Below are 17,446 nucleotides of genomic sequence, written 5' to 3'. Positions count from 1 at the left end.
GAAAAGATGGAAACATTCACTGAACTTAAGAAAAAATGATAACCAAAGAATCTCCCAATCAAAGTGATTGTGGAAATCAAAATTCCAAAACATATAATAAGTTAATGCTAAAACAGAGACATAATCAGTGATGGAATAACTGGCAATGCACCTAGCTTTCTTGCTATAAAAAATGACAATTTTTTTTTTGTATAGAAGACTATTTTGAGAAGATGAACAACAAGCAGTGTAGGACTGAGATCCCTGAGAGAAATAAAACAATTCAGTCTATTTCCACAACTGCCCCAGATTTCTGCCTGGAGGCACTCTGGATTTATACACAGAGGGAGAACCCAAGGAAAGCACAGCAGTTTTGCTGAACTTAGAAACAATACCAGAAAGGAGAAAGCAATGAAGAGTCAGAGCTCCGGAGATCTGTGTGAGGATTATCTTGAATCTCTGAATACTAAGATGCATATGAATAAAGTACGATTACATAAAGATAGGCAAAGAACAACTTCTGGGAGAATAACTCAGAGAAAGAAGTACTGGGAGTTGAGACTTAAGCAACACTTTCAGACAGTGGCAAATATTTGAGTTATAAACAGTGGAAAACGTCTTAAAAATGTGAATGCTAAGAGATAATTCTCCATGGCATTTCTGAATGTCTTATGACAGGTTTTAATCCAAGTCTACCTTTCTAAGGATGTTTGTATAGCCAATAGCTTTTAGAAGGTATAGTGTCACCCTCCTGAACAGAGGGCAGATTTGTTTCCTGAGCAGGATAACAAAAGAGGATGGCTTTCCAGGGTGAAGTCTGGCAGATCTGCAAGCAGCTACTTCATAAGATAAGAAGTTTTCTAAGTTCAGGGTTCCTAAGAAGTGATAGAGCCCCACTGTATAAGTAATATTCACCTGGCCCCCACTCTGTACTGTTCCCATGGGGACTTGGGATAAAGGAGAACCAATGAGAAGATGAAGTCTATGTCACCTGCTGTGCTGTAAGTAATGTTTCTTTGTATCTTACACAGGAGTCTCAGATCTTCTGTCAACATCTGTGAAACTGTGGCAAGGTCATCTGCTGTCTTATACACAGGGAAAAAGCTCAGGTCTTAAAGAGTCCATGACTTGACAAAGCATTTAATAAGAACTTTAAAAGGCCATACTATAAAACTATGGTTAAAATAGCTCTAGAATAAGAATTTTTTAAATATTGGTTGGTAAATTCAGCCCACAGGCCAAATCCAACCACACCCTTAGTTTTATATGGCTTACAAAGAAGTATTTTTGTTTGTTTGTTTTTCAAACTTTTAAAGGGGAAGGAAGAAAAGGAAGGATAAGTGTGCAAAAGAGACTGTAGTGCCTATAGTGCCATACTTACTATCTGACCCTTTAAAGAAAAGCTTTGTCTTGTTTTGTTTAGAATCATCTTAATGAAGCATAAAACAAGGTTGAAGGGATTGGGCTGATCTTCAAGTAAATTAACTGCTTGCTGGAACAGAACACTCCAAACACTCCTAGAAGGAAGTTAAGAAAATGTAGACCTACAACAGTGTGGTAATCACAATATCCAGCACCAATAAAAGATTATTAGACATACAAAGAAGCAAGGAAACATAACCCATAACCAGAATAAAGTCAGTCAATATAGATTCAGAATTATAGAGATGGTAGAATAAATAGGGGGAAAAAACACACCAAAACTTTAAAACAGCTCTTATATTTAGAATGTAATGGAAAACATGAAAAATGTAGAAACAAATAAGGTATCTCAATAGACAGTAAAAGAACAACAAAAAGAACCATATATAACTTTTAAAGCTGAAAAATACATTACCTGAAATAAGAAATTCACTGGATGGGTTTAGTAATAGCAAATTAGGCACTACAGATATGGATGTGTGAACTTGAAAAATGGGCAATGGAAATTATACAACAAATTATATAAAATATACAATACAAATTACACCCAGAGGAGAAACAAAACAAAAAACCCCCAAAGCCTCAGTGACCCATGGACAACATCAATGGGTCCAACAAATGTGCAATTCATAAGAAATGAGAAAGAATGGGGCAGAAAAAATATTTGAAGAAATACTGGTTGAAATGTTCACAAATTTGATAAAGACTATAAACTCATACATACAAAAACTCAATGGTTTCTGAGTGGGATATCAACAGGACCTCATCAAAGCATGTCACAGTTAAGTTGCTGAAATCCAATGATAAAGAGACATCTTAAAAGTAGCTAAAAAAAAAAGGCATATTACATTGTTATGATTCGAATATGATCTCACGTGTGGTGTGAGATAATGCAAGAATGTTCAGAGGTGAAATGATTATTTTATGAAGAGTTGTGACCTAATCAGTGCATTAATCCACTGATGGGGATTAACTGGGTGTTAACTATAGGCAAATAGGGTGTGGCTAGAGGAGGTGGGTGGGTCAATAAGTGCCTTTGGAGTTTCTATTTTGTCCCTAGTGAGGAGAGTTCTCTGCTTCCTAGTTGTCATGTCCTGAGCAGTTTTCCTTTGCCACACTCTTTCTTCATATGTTCTTACTTATCTTAGACTCAGCTATGGAGTGGCCATCCATGGATGGAGACCTCTGAAACTGGAGCCACATAAACTTTTTCTTCTCTAATTGTTATTGTCAGGTCTTTTAATCACAGCAATGAAAAAGCTGACTAAAATATATGTGCAGGAAAAAAAAGAAAGACTGTTGATTTTTGAACAGAAACAAAGCAAGCAAGGATACAAGTATTGAAAGAAAAAAAAATCTGTCAACTTAGAATTCTTTATCCAAGTAAATACACTTTTTAAAAAAGGAAATAAATGAAACAAACAAAAACCCTTAAAAAATGAAGGCAAAAGAAAGACCCTTTCAAACAAACAAAAGTGAGAGAATTTTTCATCAATAGACCTGTATTATAAGAAATCATAAAATAAATTCTTCAGGCTAAAGAAAATATCACTTAAAAAATAAAATATATATACATAAGGAATTAAACACTGTAAATGGTATCTATGTGGGCAAATACTAACCTTTTTGGCATTTCTTAATTTCGTTAAAAGACAGTTGATTATTGGGGCTGGGATAGTAGCTTAGTGGCACAGTGTTTGCCTAGCATATGAGAGGCACTGGGTTTGATCCTTAACACCACATAAAAACAAACAAATAAAATAAAGACATACTATTCATCTATAACTAAAAAAAAATAAATAAAAGACAATTGATTATTTAAAACAAAAATAATTATAATGTAGGTATATAAAATATATATAGAAATAAAATGCCTGACAACAATAATACAAAAGGATAGGAGGGGAGAAATGCAAGTATACTGTTATGAGGTATAATATTGAAGGTAGAATGTGGCAAGTTAAAGATCCATGTTGTAAACCCTACCCCATTAAAAAAATTTAAAGAAGCACAGCTAATAAACTGAGAAGATAAAATGAATCCCTATCACCCCCCCCCCCCAAAAAAAAAGATGGAAAAAAGAAGAAAAATGAAAGAGGAGATAAAAAGAAAAGGAATAGCAAGATGGCAGACAAACCCAATCAATATCAGCAATTACATTAATCACAAATGGACTAAGCACACCGATTAAAAGGCAGAGATGTCACTGTATCCTATCTATCACTATATAATTTAAAAATAAAGAGAGATGATTAAAAGTAAAAGGATAGGAAAAGATATGTAAAACAAACACTGATCAGAAGAAAACTCAAGTGGCTACATTAATAGGCTAAGTAGACATTAGGTTAAAACACATTACCAGAAATAAAGGACATTTCATATGACAAAAAAGATGATCATCAGGAAGAAAAAACAATTCTAAGTATGTATCCATTTAATAGAGCTTCATGAAGTAAAAACTTATACAACTGAAGGGACATGTAGGCAAATTCACAAAAGTAGAGATCTCAACTCCTCTGTGATTGATAAAAGAATTCATAGGATAACTAGATGAAAAATCAACAAAGATACAGAAGACTTTCATAATACTAGACACTATATAGAGCACTCCTTCCCACAAACGCCAGATTATTTATTTATTTTTTAAGGGAACATGGAACATTCACTAAGAAAAACCATCTGCTAGGCCACTGAGCAAGTCTCAAAAAACTTAAAAGTACTTGAACTATAAAAATATGGTTTCTGACCATAAAATGCAATTAAATTAGAAATCAATAAAAATATATGTATAAAATTCCAAAATATTTCAAAATTAAGTAACATATTTTTTAAGTTACCCATAGAGCAGAGAATAAGTTACCCATAGAGCAGAGAATAAGTTACCAGAAAAGTCACAGGAAAATATTTTAAACTAAACAATAATGAAAATACAACATATCAAAATTTAAATGTAAAAATTTGTAATACAATTAAAGCTACATATACGGAGAAACTTTTAGCAGATCATCTTTGACTAGGGAGGGATCACACACACACAAAAAGTATAAATATCCGAATGTCTAAGTTGAATTTAGAAAACTTTAATAGTGAACAAATGAAAGTATAAAAGTTCATAACACATTAACATATATACTTTTTTTAGGGTGTATTCCTCTTAAGTGATATAAGAGTCAAAATTCCGGGCAGAGAAATGTCTATACAGAATCAATTGAAGATTAAACTGTATTTAACATATGACTATAAAACAAAATGGGTGATAAAAACATATTCAATCTGCATGACTAATGCTCCTGAGTCATTTTCCAGTTATACTATCATAAAGATAGAATTTTTCTTTCAACAAATATTTATAGAGTACTTACTATTTTCCAGAATTATACCAGTAATATAGGAAGGGGGGAAAAAGGGGGAAAAAAATCCCAACCACTCATGGATCTTACTTGGGGTAGGAGATTTGGGGAAGACAGACTATAAACAATTAACATGTAAAAATATGTATAGTGTTTCACAACTTGGAGAAAAGTATAATGGAGAACAGAACAGGAGAGATGGGGAGAATTATAATTTGTTTTCATTTTTTAATTTTATGTTAAAAAAAATTTTTTCCCCCCAGTGCTGGGGACCTCAGGCATACCAGGTCATCTCTTTGCCACTGAGCTATACCCTCAGCCTGCAAATTAAAATTTTGAAGAGTGGGCAGGAAAGGCTTCTTGATAAGGTGATATCTGAGGGAAGATCAAAAGTAAAGGAATAAGCCATGTGAAAATCTGGGGCAAGTGGTGGAAGTATGCCTGGGTGTTCAAGGAAAAACCAAGAAGGCAGTGTGACTCTGCAGGAAGAGTCAAAGGAGTAGGGATTTCAATTTTTTTTTTTTTTTTTTTGGTGTCAGGGATTGAACCCAGGGCCTTATGCATTCAACCAACTGAGCTATATATATATCCCTGGCCCAGTACTTCACTTTTACTCTTAGTAAATTTGAAGCCTCAGAGGGTTCTGAGTAGAGAGGTAACAAGACCTTCCCAGATTTTAATAGAAGCATTCTGGCTGTTGTTTATGAGAGGGAGAGGGAGAAAAGGGAGGGGGAGGGGGAGAAATATGAATATGAAAGGAAACTATTTAGGAGCCTACTGCAAGAACACAGATAGAAGTGAGAATTGTATCTACCAAGGTGGTTTGTAGTTCATTCAAATGGGAATGATCCAACAGGAGAGGGGAATATGATGCAAGAAGTGGAGAAAGTGACTATCTTGGAGTACAAGAAGTGATGGGATGTCCACCAAAGTTTCATGTGTTAAAGGCTTGATCCCCCATACAGTAAGGTTCTGAGATGAGGTTTCAGGAAGTGATTGGATCATCAGGGCTCTGACCTCATAAGTGGATTAATCTGTTGATAGACTAATAATTTGATGGCACGTGTGCGTGTACAAATATGTAATAACAAATCCTACCATTATGCACAACTCTAATGCTGCAATTTTAAAAAGTGGGAAAAAATAATTTGATAGCAGTATTGGGAGGTAGTGGAAACTATAGGAGATGGGACTTAGTTCGAGGAATGGGTCACTGAGTGCATGCCTCCAAAGGAGTGTATCACCCCTTCCTTGCACCCTCTCTCTTGGCTTCCTGACCACCATGGAGTAAGCAGCTCTACTCTGCAACATGCTCCTACCATGATGTTCTGCTGCACACAACTGTGGAGCCAAGCAACTATCTGCTGAAATGAAATCATGAGCCAAACAAAATCTTTCCTCTTCTAAGTTGATTTTCTCAGGTATCTTGTTACAGTGATGGAAATCTGACTAGCCCAGGAAACTAGTGTACAAGATGGATGGATATAGAGCTAGGAACATTTCATTTACAGGAATAGGAAAAAAGAGAATAAGGCACAGACATAGATAGGTGACTGCAAGTGGTTGTGTTGGAATGGTGGTCTGTGGAAGCTCTTTTCTTATCTTATTTCACAGGGAAATAGGAAGCAAGGGCTGAAAAGGAAGATGGAAGGGATGGGGGTTGTATTGATGGCTTGAGAAAGAGAAAGTATAAAGCAGTGAATTAGGAGAATTAATAGATTAGATTTACCATGGTTGGTCTTTTCAACCCAAGATACATTTGAAATAGTTCTCTAACATCTACATATATTAAGAAGTAATTCTCAATATCTCTTCATCTTTATTAAGCATATGCTACTCCTGAGAGTGAGCCAATCATGCCCTCTACTAAGGGTTGATGTGCCTCAAAATGCATAGCTAAGTGAGTGCAAATTTATAGCTTCCTTGTACATTTGCAGAACTAAGGTTCTGTTTTGAATTCCTTGCTTCTTACAAGACTACCTTCAAAAAAGAACCAGAGCATTATAAATTTAAATGAGCTTATTATTATGTGTATTTCCCATTTACCCTAAGATTACTGCTGAAGTGAAAACCTTAAGGAGAAAATTAACGTCATGGAGGGGAAAATGCTTACTGTAAGAGGTGGGAATATTAGAAATGTTTTCAAAAAGATCTTGAAGCAGTGGCACACGCCTGTAATCCCAGCAACTTGGAATGCTGAGGAGGGTCACAAGTTCAAGGCAAGCCTCAGCAACTTACTGATATCCTGTATCAAAATAAAAAATTAAAAACCACTGGGAATGTAGCTCAGTGGTAAAGTGCCTCAGGCTCAATACGCAGTACAAAAAACAAAAAAAGAATATAGACAAACAGACCAAGAAACTTTCTAATGATAATCTTATATGGAAACCTTTGGTGGTGGAACGTGATCATTATTATCCAAAGTATACGTATGAAGACATGAATTGGTGTGAATATACTTTGTATACAACTAGAAATATAAAAAATTGTGCTCTATATATGTAATAAGAATTGTAATGCATTCTGCTGTCGTATATAAATAAAATAAAAATAAAAAGTAAAGTGAAAAAACTCCAAAGTATATTGCTAATCCAAGAAAAAAAAATGGTGGTTCCCCCCTCACCCTACATACACACATAGCTGGTAGGTATCATCTAATAAAATAATCTCAAATCAATATGGATGTAAATTGTGTCATAAATATGCTATACATCAAAATTAAAAATCCATAAAACTTTTATGCATCTCATGGAGTGATAAGGAGACCAATTACCATTTTATGTTTTTTTAATTGATGCAACTCAGGAAAACAGAATACTATTGGAAAACATCTTTGTTAATGGCTGCATTGTACTTTAGGACTTGAATCAAAATATCAAATAAACTCTGACAATGAGGATTCAGTGAACACAATGTTGGTCAGTGCTATGGAATTTGTTTTTAACTAAATCCTTACAATTGCTATTATTATTACTTGCAGTGCTGGGACTGACCCAAGGCCTCCCACATGCTAGGAAAACACTACCACTGAGCTATATCCCTAATCCCCAAATCCCTATAAAAGACATTTTAGTTACTTCTAATTTCCTTATCATAAACAATGACTTTTTTTAATTGCTTCAATTCAATCTTTACTGATCATCTGTTATCGGTCTACCATTTTCCTAGAGGTTTTCAAGGAAAAATGTGAACATTTAAGCAACAGTATGTTTGGGAGAGCTGCCCATCTCTAGGGTGTTATGTTGCAGGTTTAATGTGAGAAACGTAAGATCATCTTTCATATTCCCAGGCTAGTGGTTTTCAAACTTCAGTGGATACCACAATGACCTACAGGGCTTGTTAAATATACAGATTCCTGGACCCATTTCTGGTTCAGTAGGACTATCATGGTATCTAAGAATTTTCATTTTTAACAAGTTCTTAGGTGAAGTTAATGCTGCTGGTTCCAGGAATATACTTTGAGAACTACCTTAAGTTATTTTGGAGAATTTCTGAGCCTGATATCTTAAATTTGCATACTTCTTCATCTGTTAGGAATTCAAAGATCTAGAAGTAGCAATGTTTGAAGTTAATGATGCAGAAAAAACTATACATGCCATTTCCTCTGAACAATCACTGGAGATCTCTAGTTTCTCAGGATTTTACTTTCATTACTATGAAGTTATCTTGAGGCAGGTTCTTCCCTACTAGTTGGCAGGGAACTTGTTCTCTGGCACTCTAAGCATCACCAGTAGCAACAGGAGGGGATTTGGGTGTGAACAGTTCTACTAAAATGGCAGAACTCTTAATAGGAAGCTCAGGAGTTGCCTCTCTGGGTCAGAGGTGATTGGGTGCTACAGTTTAGATCTTGAATGTCCCCAAATGGCCTGTGTATTAAAGGCTTGGTTTCTAGCCCATGATACTATTGAGAGGTGGTAGAGACTTTAGTAGGTGGGGCCTAATGGGAGGATTTAGCACATGTCCTCAAAAGGACTGTGGGACTGGTATCTTCCTTGCTTTGGGGTCAGCAAGAGGTGAACAACTTGCTCCAACCACCATGTGCTCCTGTGGTGCCTTATCACAAGCCCTAAGGCAATGGAGCCAAGCAACCTTGGACTGAAACCTTGGAAACTGTTAGCCAAAATAAAACTTTTCTCTTTTTAAGATGATTATTTCAGATATTTTTTACAGTAACTAAAAGCTGACTAACACACTGGGTGTATCTTGGCTGCAGGAACCTTATCAAAGTTCCAGAACATTCACCTGAGACTTTAGAAGAGCTGGATAGGTATGTAGTGGGGAGAATGGAACACGTTTCCCCTGGATTTAGGGTGGGGAGGTCTTGGGGTCCTGAGCTGGCTGTGGTTGCTGCAAAGGCCAGGTCCCGCAGGCAGAGGAGCCAGAGTTACTCTCAGTTGCTGGTGAGTGTAAAGCTAACTACAATAACAGCTTTGTGGTTTCCTTCCCTTAGCTACTCTGGTGGGTGGCTTCAATTAATAGATCCATTGTTTCATTCTCCTCATAGCAGGTTTAAATCCAGTTTCACCATTCACTAGCTCCATTGCTAACTAGTTCTTGGGAAATTTCCTCATCTGTAAAACGAGGACAACATTCCCACCTCTTCAAGTTATTGTGAGGATGAATATAGTAACACATGTAAAATACCAGTTGGCATGGGAATTGATACACTGTAGTCTGCTCTTTATCTAATGGGAGTGTGGATCTATGGCAAAGTTGTATACCATGCTGCAGGAAGTTTCGTTGACTCACAAAATTATGCCTGATTCTCTTTGGATATAAGAGTACTGACATGATTCCCTCTGGAAAATGAGCTAGCTTTGGGAGCCTGCTGTTAAGTCTCTCACAAGCATATGCAATCTCTAGAGGTCATGTAAGTTGGAGCCTATATTAGTTGATAGGAAAAAATCATGCCACACTAGCTTTTGAAACTGTACAGGGTCTAGTATGACTATTTACTGTATGGAACTTTTTTCTGAGATAAAAGGAACAGGGCTGACTTATTTCAATCAAATTCATTTTACAGATTATCTTGGGAGGTTTTCAGTGACTTCCTAAGGACCACAGAACATTGTAATATTTAGGGTTCTTAATTCTGAATGATCTTGTTTTCATCTATTTTTTTCTGAATCTTTCCCCTTTTGCTCTATCCATAGAACTTGTGTGTTATACAGATCTTTGTATTTTACATACGTGTCCCAAATGATGGGGAAATTCATTAACACAATTTTGTGTCTCAAAAGTCTTGCTTAGGAAAGGATTTTGGAAGAATGGGAATTTAAGGACCAATTGGAAGAGTGAAAGCATAGGTTGACATGCCACAAGCAGTGCAGCTCATCTTTCTCCATCTGTCATTCTGACATACTCTAAATGGTCGTACTGCTTAAACAGTTTCTTTATAAGCATTATTATTCCAATGACCTGATTTTAGCTTATTGGAAATTTAGTACCTATGTTTATATTTCAATTTTGTTTTAACAGTTTTCATGTTGTCTTAAGCATGTCTTACTTAGCCAGTGAATATGATTTTTCCCCTATGTCAGAAGCTTACTCAAGGAAAAAAAATAATTAGAAGCCCACTTTTTAAAAGATCTGCATTACAATTATAAACTTAAATACATCATACTTATTTTATAAAAGAAGGCTTCCTTTTTGTTCCTTTATTTAAGAACTGAACTTTTAAAGCACAAAAACAAACTTCACTAGCAAAGGAAGTGATAATTAATTTCAGAATGGTCCATACAGAGTTCACTACATCCCCCCACACTTCCCACTGTCTTAAGTTCCTGCTACTTTTCCTAAGAGAGCTAAGGACCCTCACAGACATGATCCCTGTTACAGGAGATCTTGAGTCCACAATTCCTCTCATCAGAGGAAAATTTCAGAATGATACATACAGAGGACATTTCTTTCTCCTCACTGCCTTTTGTAAGTTCTTGCTACTTTTGCTGGGAAAAATAAGGGTCCATCATCAGACACGATGCCTATTGCAGGAGGTCTTAACTCCCCAATTCCTCGTCCCCATTCTTAGTAGAGGGGAAGATGGATGTTACTATTCCTAGTATTTTAGTTGCAAATGAGGCATTTTCTCATTGAAATAATGTGAAAAATGGTGAGTAGATTTTCTTTACTGTGATGAATTGGATAAGTTACTAAGAGCTGTTTCAAAAAGCTAACAGCCATTTTAACATCCTTTCTATGAGAAACATGTTTGTTTGGTCCAAAACATGTTTGTAGGTCCAAAAATAGGCTGACCACCAACAAGGTTTTCTATGATATATTTGAAATACAACTTGTCATAGGATGGGATGGTAGGCTATTTAAAATTTTTTGATTTACACAAATTCTTTCAAGTGTGCATTAAGCAACAAGCATTTCTTGAGTTCTGGAACATCTGCATAAAGAATCAGTAGTTGTACTAACCTCATGAAAAGCTCAAACATAGCTTGGGGGATCTAAACATACTATTTGTTTCACTTTTGTGTATGTTTGAAAATTTCCATAATAATAAAATGCTTTAAAAACCCTTTATATATGAATTTCAAAAGTCCCCAAAGAATCAACCTAGGACAAAATTGGGTGGCAATGTAAGAACTCCTAATAAGAAGTAAAAATTTGAATTTTTAATTGTACCCATAACAGATAGCAAACAAGCTATCAATATAGAGAACATTTAAAACAATGCATCTTCTGGATTTTCCAAAACCTCTCATCATTTTTGCACATAATTAAGAATGTCTTTCAAATGCCTAGGTGTGACATTTAAAAAAAAATCATTATACAACATAAAATAAAACTAAACTGAAGGACAGCGTCTTACTAAATTGGGGACAAATGAAAGTTTTAATCTTAACTAACATTAAGTGATTTAACTGGTGATTAGCATTTTCAAAAGCATACAAGCAAAATACATATTCTCATCGATTTTTTAAATAAACTGAACACTAATCATTTTTATATATTTCCATTTTATTTTCAAGTACTTTATTATGATTAATATAAAAATTAAATTCGTTTTTATAAAAAGTATCTTTTTAGTACAGTTATCTCTTTAAAATGTAACTTCATAGAGGTCTATTAGGCTTTTTAAGGCATAATTTTATGAAATTTAGAGTTAAAGCACTTACTCTTTAGCTTTTTAGTCCCTAATAAATTTTCTATAACATATTTTCATATATTTTACAAACAAAATATTTGAAAAACCCACAATGTCATGACATAAAAGAGAGCAATAATTGCAGTAGACAAAATAATAAATGAAATATGATATGCCTTCTGCTATGTACCTATGAGTTATACAGAATAATCATTACAGCAGATGTCCTTAGAGAACAAAGGCGAATAGGAAAGTAAAAGGTTGGGGAAGGCATGGAAGATATTTTCTGTTATCTTCTACTGTGTGGTCTATTCTTTAAACAGAGAAAGGTCTCCTCAAGGGCAAGTCCTGTTTCAAATGTCCCTCTACCCTCCTGACTACAGAATAATGTGTTTGTGTAGTATATGATTACACCAGACAAGACTGTGAACACATGCGATTTACTCAATGATCCTATTCTGCGTCCTTTTAAAGATAAAGAATGCATTTCAGTTGATTGTGTATGAAACTATAGTAATTCCTTAGAAGGCTCGGTTCAAACAGAATAATACTACCTTATTTTAAAATATTAAGAGCAAAGTCATTTTCTTAGTCTTCATCTTTTTAGATAACATAAATTAATGCTTACATTTACTTTGCAAGAGAAAACATAACACAAGTAATTACTTTAAAATAGCTTTAATTCTTCTTTGTATAAGCAAAATGTCCCCATAAAACATTCATCTTTCAAAAACATTTCTTTATATGTAAATAAATTTAAAAATCTGAGAAAGATGTAAGAAACAACAATCAAAAACAATATAACCACCGCCAGAGCTCCTAACAGGAGACCAGACGAAGACACAGATCTCATTAAAACAAGCTGCTCACATTCCCACAATACAACCCCCTGGGAGAAATCTTGTCTTCTTTAACTTGGTGGGTGGCAGAGCCCATAGGAATTATTCAAACTATGAAAATCCCAAAGCATGGTCACCTAGGGGCAAATGAGACAGATATGGCTTGAGCATAATTATTTTCTTAAGAGTTAAGAAAACAACCTTAAATGCATGGGTTTCAACTTTGACAGGTAGATAATTGTGTATGTATTTACCAAACAACATTTTCTATCTAAGGAGGAAATTCACAATGTATACCACACCATTTTTCTTTAAAATAACATTCTCTAAGTCACTTATATTTATTGACTATAGATATATTTAATTATATTTAAAATAGTTTAAAAAAAGCACAAATATTTGAGGGCTTACTATCCGACAAACATATTGTACTAGTTATTTCACAAGGCTTGTTTCACTTACTCTGAACAATAAACCTATGAAGTATATGATGTAAGAATATTATTCCTATTTTACAAATAAAAGCTAAGGCAGAAGAAAGTTAAATTAATTGACCAAGATCACACAACCAGAATTCAAAACCAGATCCTTATCTTCAGAGCTGTTACTTTTAATTTAGCTCTAGTTCTATAATATGAAATAAGATTTTTAACCCCATTATTATATAGAACTATTCTTCTAAGGCTATAAATTATTAGTTTGTTTGTGAACTTTCACTTCTCTGACTCGTTGTGACTGCTAGACTCTCAAGTCTTTGCCAATTACTTTTCTGATTTCAACTGCGTTCCTGAACAGCTTGGACCCTAATCATTTCAATTATGCCTGAATCTCCTGCCCACGGCTCTCCTGAAGTCAAATAAAAGGGTCCCTGTAATAGAAATCTCTATTACTTCTTCCAACAAGTGAAACATTACTGCTGATTTAATCCAAGAAAAAAAAAATCATGCTGCCTGTTTTTAACTGGGTATCCACTACAACTCAGCATCCAGAACAGCTGTTCCAATTTTTTTTTTTCCAGGACTAAATCCCCCAGTATACTTTTGTATTCCTTTTCAGATTATTTCACCATGGATTTATTTATTTATTTATTTTAAAGAGGTGGGGGGGAGAGAGAATATTTTTTAATATTTATTTTTCAGTTTTTGGTGGACACAACATCTTTATTTTTATGTGGTGCTGAGGATCGAACCCATCGCCTCGCACATGCCAGGCGAGCGCGTTACCGCTTGAGCCACATCCCCAGCCCATGGATTTATTTTTAAAACTATCCAAAGTAGGGTTTTCAGATAAAATACAGGATACCCAGTTAAACTGGAACTTCAAATAATCAAGGAATACTGTATAAGTATATACCAAATATCATATCATAGAAATAGTCAATTCATATTTAAGATAAAACACAAAATGTACCAAATATTGCGTGAGAGAGACATACTTAATAATACTAAAAAAGTATTCACTCTTTATCTAAAATTAAACTTTAACTAGATATCTAGTATTTTAATTTACTATATCAAATCAAATCAAATTCCCTTCTTTCCATTCCCAGAAGTGTCCTCCTTTTTACAGGTTAATTCTCTGATCTATTGTCTTAGTCAGCTTTCCATCACTATAATTAAAAACCTGACGCAATTAACATACAAAGTTAAGAGGTTTATTTTGGCCCATAGTTATAGAGGTTCCAGTCTTAAGTTAGCAGCATCAATGCTTGTTAATATTCAGATTGCTAGGTCCCCACTCCTAGAGATTTATATTCCAAAAGTCTGGGTTAGGTCCTGAGAATCTGCATTTCTACCAAGTTGTCAGGTGATACTGATCTTGCATCAGTGACCACACCTTGAGAACCACACTTCTAGTTCCATATTTCAAACTGTCAAACATTTTCCATAAGTCCATTCTTAAATATCATTTACAGTGTTGATTGGGGGTTTTGACCAAAAGTCCTAGGAACCAATTTGGGTCAACTATAGTAAAACCAAGAATTTATCAGGTAGCTCACAGAATCAGGTCAAGGTTAAGGTTGCAGAACCATGCTCCAAGTAAGAAATCACCCAGAAAAGAGACTACTTGACTGTAAGAGCATTACTTCTAAGTCTGAAGAAGTAAATTGAGTGTTTCTTAGGTTTTTGACACTCTCTGTTTGAATCCAAGCCAGAGTCACCTATCCATCCCCTATTTGTACCTGAGGAATGATACAAAGAATTATGGTAAAAGTAGTCACAAAGGACTCCTTTTCTTTTCATACAGTCTTGGTTGAGGTACTCACAATCAAATAGGTGGATTACTACAACAGCCTCCTAACTGGTTTTCTTGCCCTTAAAAAAAAATCTCCAGTTTGCTCTCCACATGATCTTCAGTTATCTCTTTAAGATACGACATTTTCTTCTTTGGCTGTCTGGTGCAGTATTATTATCTTAACTCATTTTGGATAATAAATTACTTTTATTTATATGTAAGTAGTTGGGATAATTTTGCCTTAGCCAATTCAAAAATATAAAAGTAATTTCAGAGGGTAGGGAATATATGTCATTATAAAATAAGGACTTAATCCCCTACCACCCAGGCAAAGGTCAGAAGTGGAGTACTAAAATTTTGCATAAACACCCCTCTTAAAGCCTTTAAGATAGTAATGTCTCTCACTACACTGAAAACCCCCTCATAGCAAGGACCAAGTCCTCATTGTGTCCTCAGCACCAACACAGTGCCTCACACATATCAGATACTTAGAAATGAATAAAGTCTTCACCTCTTGGCCCTCACTACTTTGTCTTCAGTCTCTGCCTGCCTTTTTCCCCACCACCAAATCCCTCCTGTATACCACTCAATCAACTCAATCATCAATTCCTTCTCATAATATCTGGATTCCCCAATACATGCCTCCCAACTCTAAACTCTTCAGTATTCAAAACCTTCCATGACCTGGTTCTAATCAATTTTCCTAGGTTTGCTCTCACTCCTCACACTGTCAATTAGTCTGGACAAATAAGGTTTAACACAATGTAAGCTTTTTGTGACCTTACTGGTTCCATTTTTTGGACTATATTTGTCCCATGGTGTCTCCCCTACCCTGAGTTCAAAGTCTAGTTAAGTTGCCATCTGTCAGTGTTCTTAGTCTTTTTCAATCTATAACCCAATAATCCGGGTTCTAGTTGATAATGCCCCCTCACACCTCATGCTCCTTAACTTCCTGGTTAAGAATCTTTCTATTAGAAGCTTTTGTTAATTACTCCCCTGTTTGTATATATAACTTCATAATAATTGAGCACATTATCTTAAATTATCATGATATTATTTGTCCTATAGATTTTAAGGACCTTAAGGAGTTTCTGTAGTTATTCTTATCTGCAAAAAACTTCTACAGTGCCTTATACACAGTAGATAATGAGCAAAAATCTGTGGAGCAGATGAATAAATGGATGTATATAATACAGGGCTTGTATTTGGGACAGATCTTTCCTCTTGAGGTAGTCAGTCAGTGGTTGTGCCAGGGATTTGTGAACTGCTGTAATCAGTGGGTTCTAAGCTGTGAAGAAGTGAATCTAAATCAAAGACAATCAGGTTGAGCAGAGATTTAAATATCAGGAAGCCAAACACAAGCTTCGAGTAAAAAGATCCAAAGACTGAACCCAAGATGAAGCATCAGGTAGAAACACAAAAGAAATAATACTACTTGAATAACAGCTAAAGGAGATCTGGGATGGTAGACTTTTTGGGGCCCTGTACATAGCATATACTAAAGTGAGTGGGTTTGTTGGTAAAATGTGTGTCTAAGAATTAGAAGTTAGGTTGGCAGCCACTTATCATCTCTAGCAAGAAACTCATACATGAAAATAAAATATTTATAATAGCAAATATGGAGAAATTAAATAGAACCTGCTCTGAGATGTGGATTTAATTTGAATTCCATTTTCTTGCTTTTGCCCTGTCACCTAATTTGCTTCACACATTTGAACAAGTGCACATACAAATTCTAATGTATTTTATTTCTTTAACTTATACAGAAAAACATATTAAAAGATAATATCATAGCACCCAATTACAAATATAAAAACTCTAACTTTTTTCTTTTCTTTTTTTTTTTTTTTTTGCTCTAGTTTTTAGTCTTTTGATCTACCAATTGGTAAAGCACTGTACCTAATCACCATTAATTTTTCTGCATTAACTATTCATAGACTAGAAACTTCTAAGAATATTTCACAAAGGTTAAAAAACCCCACCTAATTAGAAGAAGTGCATATTTTATTTTTGAAAGCTCTCAAGCTACAAAACAGCTACAGTTACCTTACCCTATAAAACATTTGTTTGCCTGTCAGTCTGAGAGGTTGGACTGAGCAGCTCTTTTGCCACACACAGTGTTTTCTTGCACTAATTAGCAGCAAGCATTATGGCAAAGACTAATGTCCACATGAAAAGCCCAGGAAAATTCATTTAAAATCCTATTGTAAATGTGCAATAGTTCTCAGCATGACTTGTAAAATAAATTTTGTTATTTTGAATTAAATGTTGTTAAAATACAGTTTTAAATCATTTATTATACTTCCTGATATTACTAAAAGAAGGATAAACTCCTATATTAGTTTAAAAGTTAATATATTGGGCAAGCAACATGAAAGAATAGAAAGATCACTCACCAAGGAGGTAAGTGACTTGGATCCCTTAAGGGGCTTTACCCTATGGGGTCTTAGGCAAATCATTTACTCTTGAGACTCAATTTGCTTATTGTAAAATCTAAAGCCTTAACAGTGGGTTTTAGCAGAAAGGCT

At 34.9% G+C, this 17,446-nt stretch overlaps 2 long non-coding RNA genes across 2 annotated transcripts in view; both read right to left on the bottom strand.

The window, feature by feature from the left end:
• The window catches only part of LOC107154652, a 106,434-nt gene that overhangs the window by 71,772 nt on the left and 17,216 nt on the right, over positions 1-17,446 (bottom strand). The gene's annotated exons all lie outside the window — the stretch shown is intronic.
• On the bottom strand, positions 2,512-17,208 carry LOC125612403. The gene is made up of 4 exons (XR_007342793.1): positions 13,449-17,208; positions 10,726-10,732; positions 5,996-6,001; positions 2,512-2,524 (listed from the first exon to the last, which is right to left on the bottom strand). It is a non-coding gene; the product is annotated as an uncharacterized LOC125612403 (long non-coding RNA).

This window comes from Marmota marmota, unplaced genomic scaffold (genome assembly GCF_001458135.2).
Source record: "Marmota marmota marmota unplaced genomic scaffold, marMar, whole genome shotgun sequence".
NCBI classification, from domain to species: domain Eukaryota; kingdom Metazoa; phylum Chordata; class Mammalia; order Rodentia; family Sciuridae; genus Marmota; species Marmota marmota.
The sequence above is the reverse complement of the archived record's forward strand: the minus strand, read 5'-3'. Positions and strand labels throughout refer to the sequence as shown.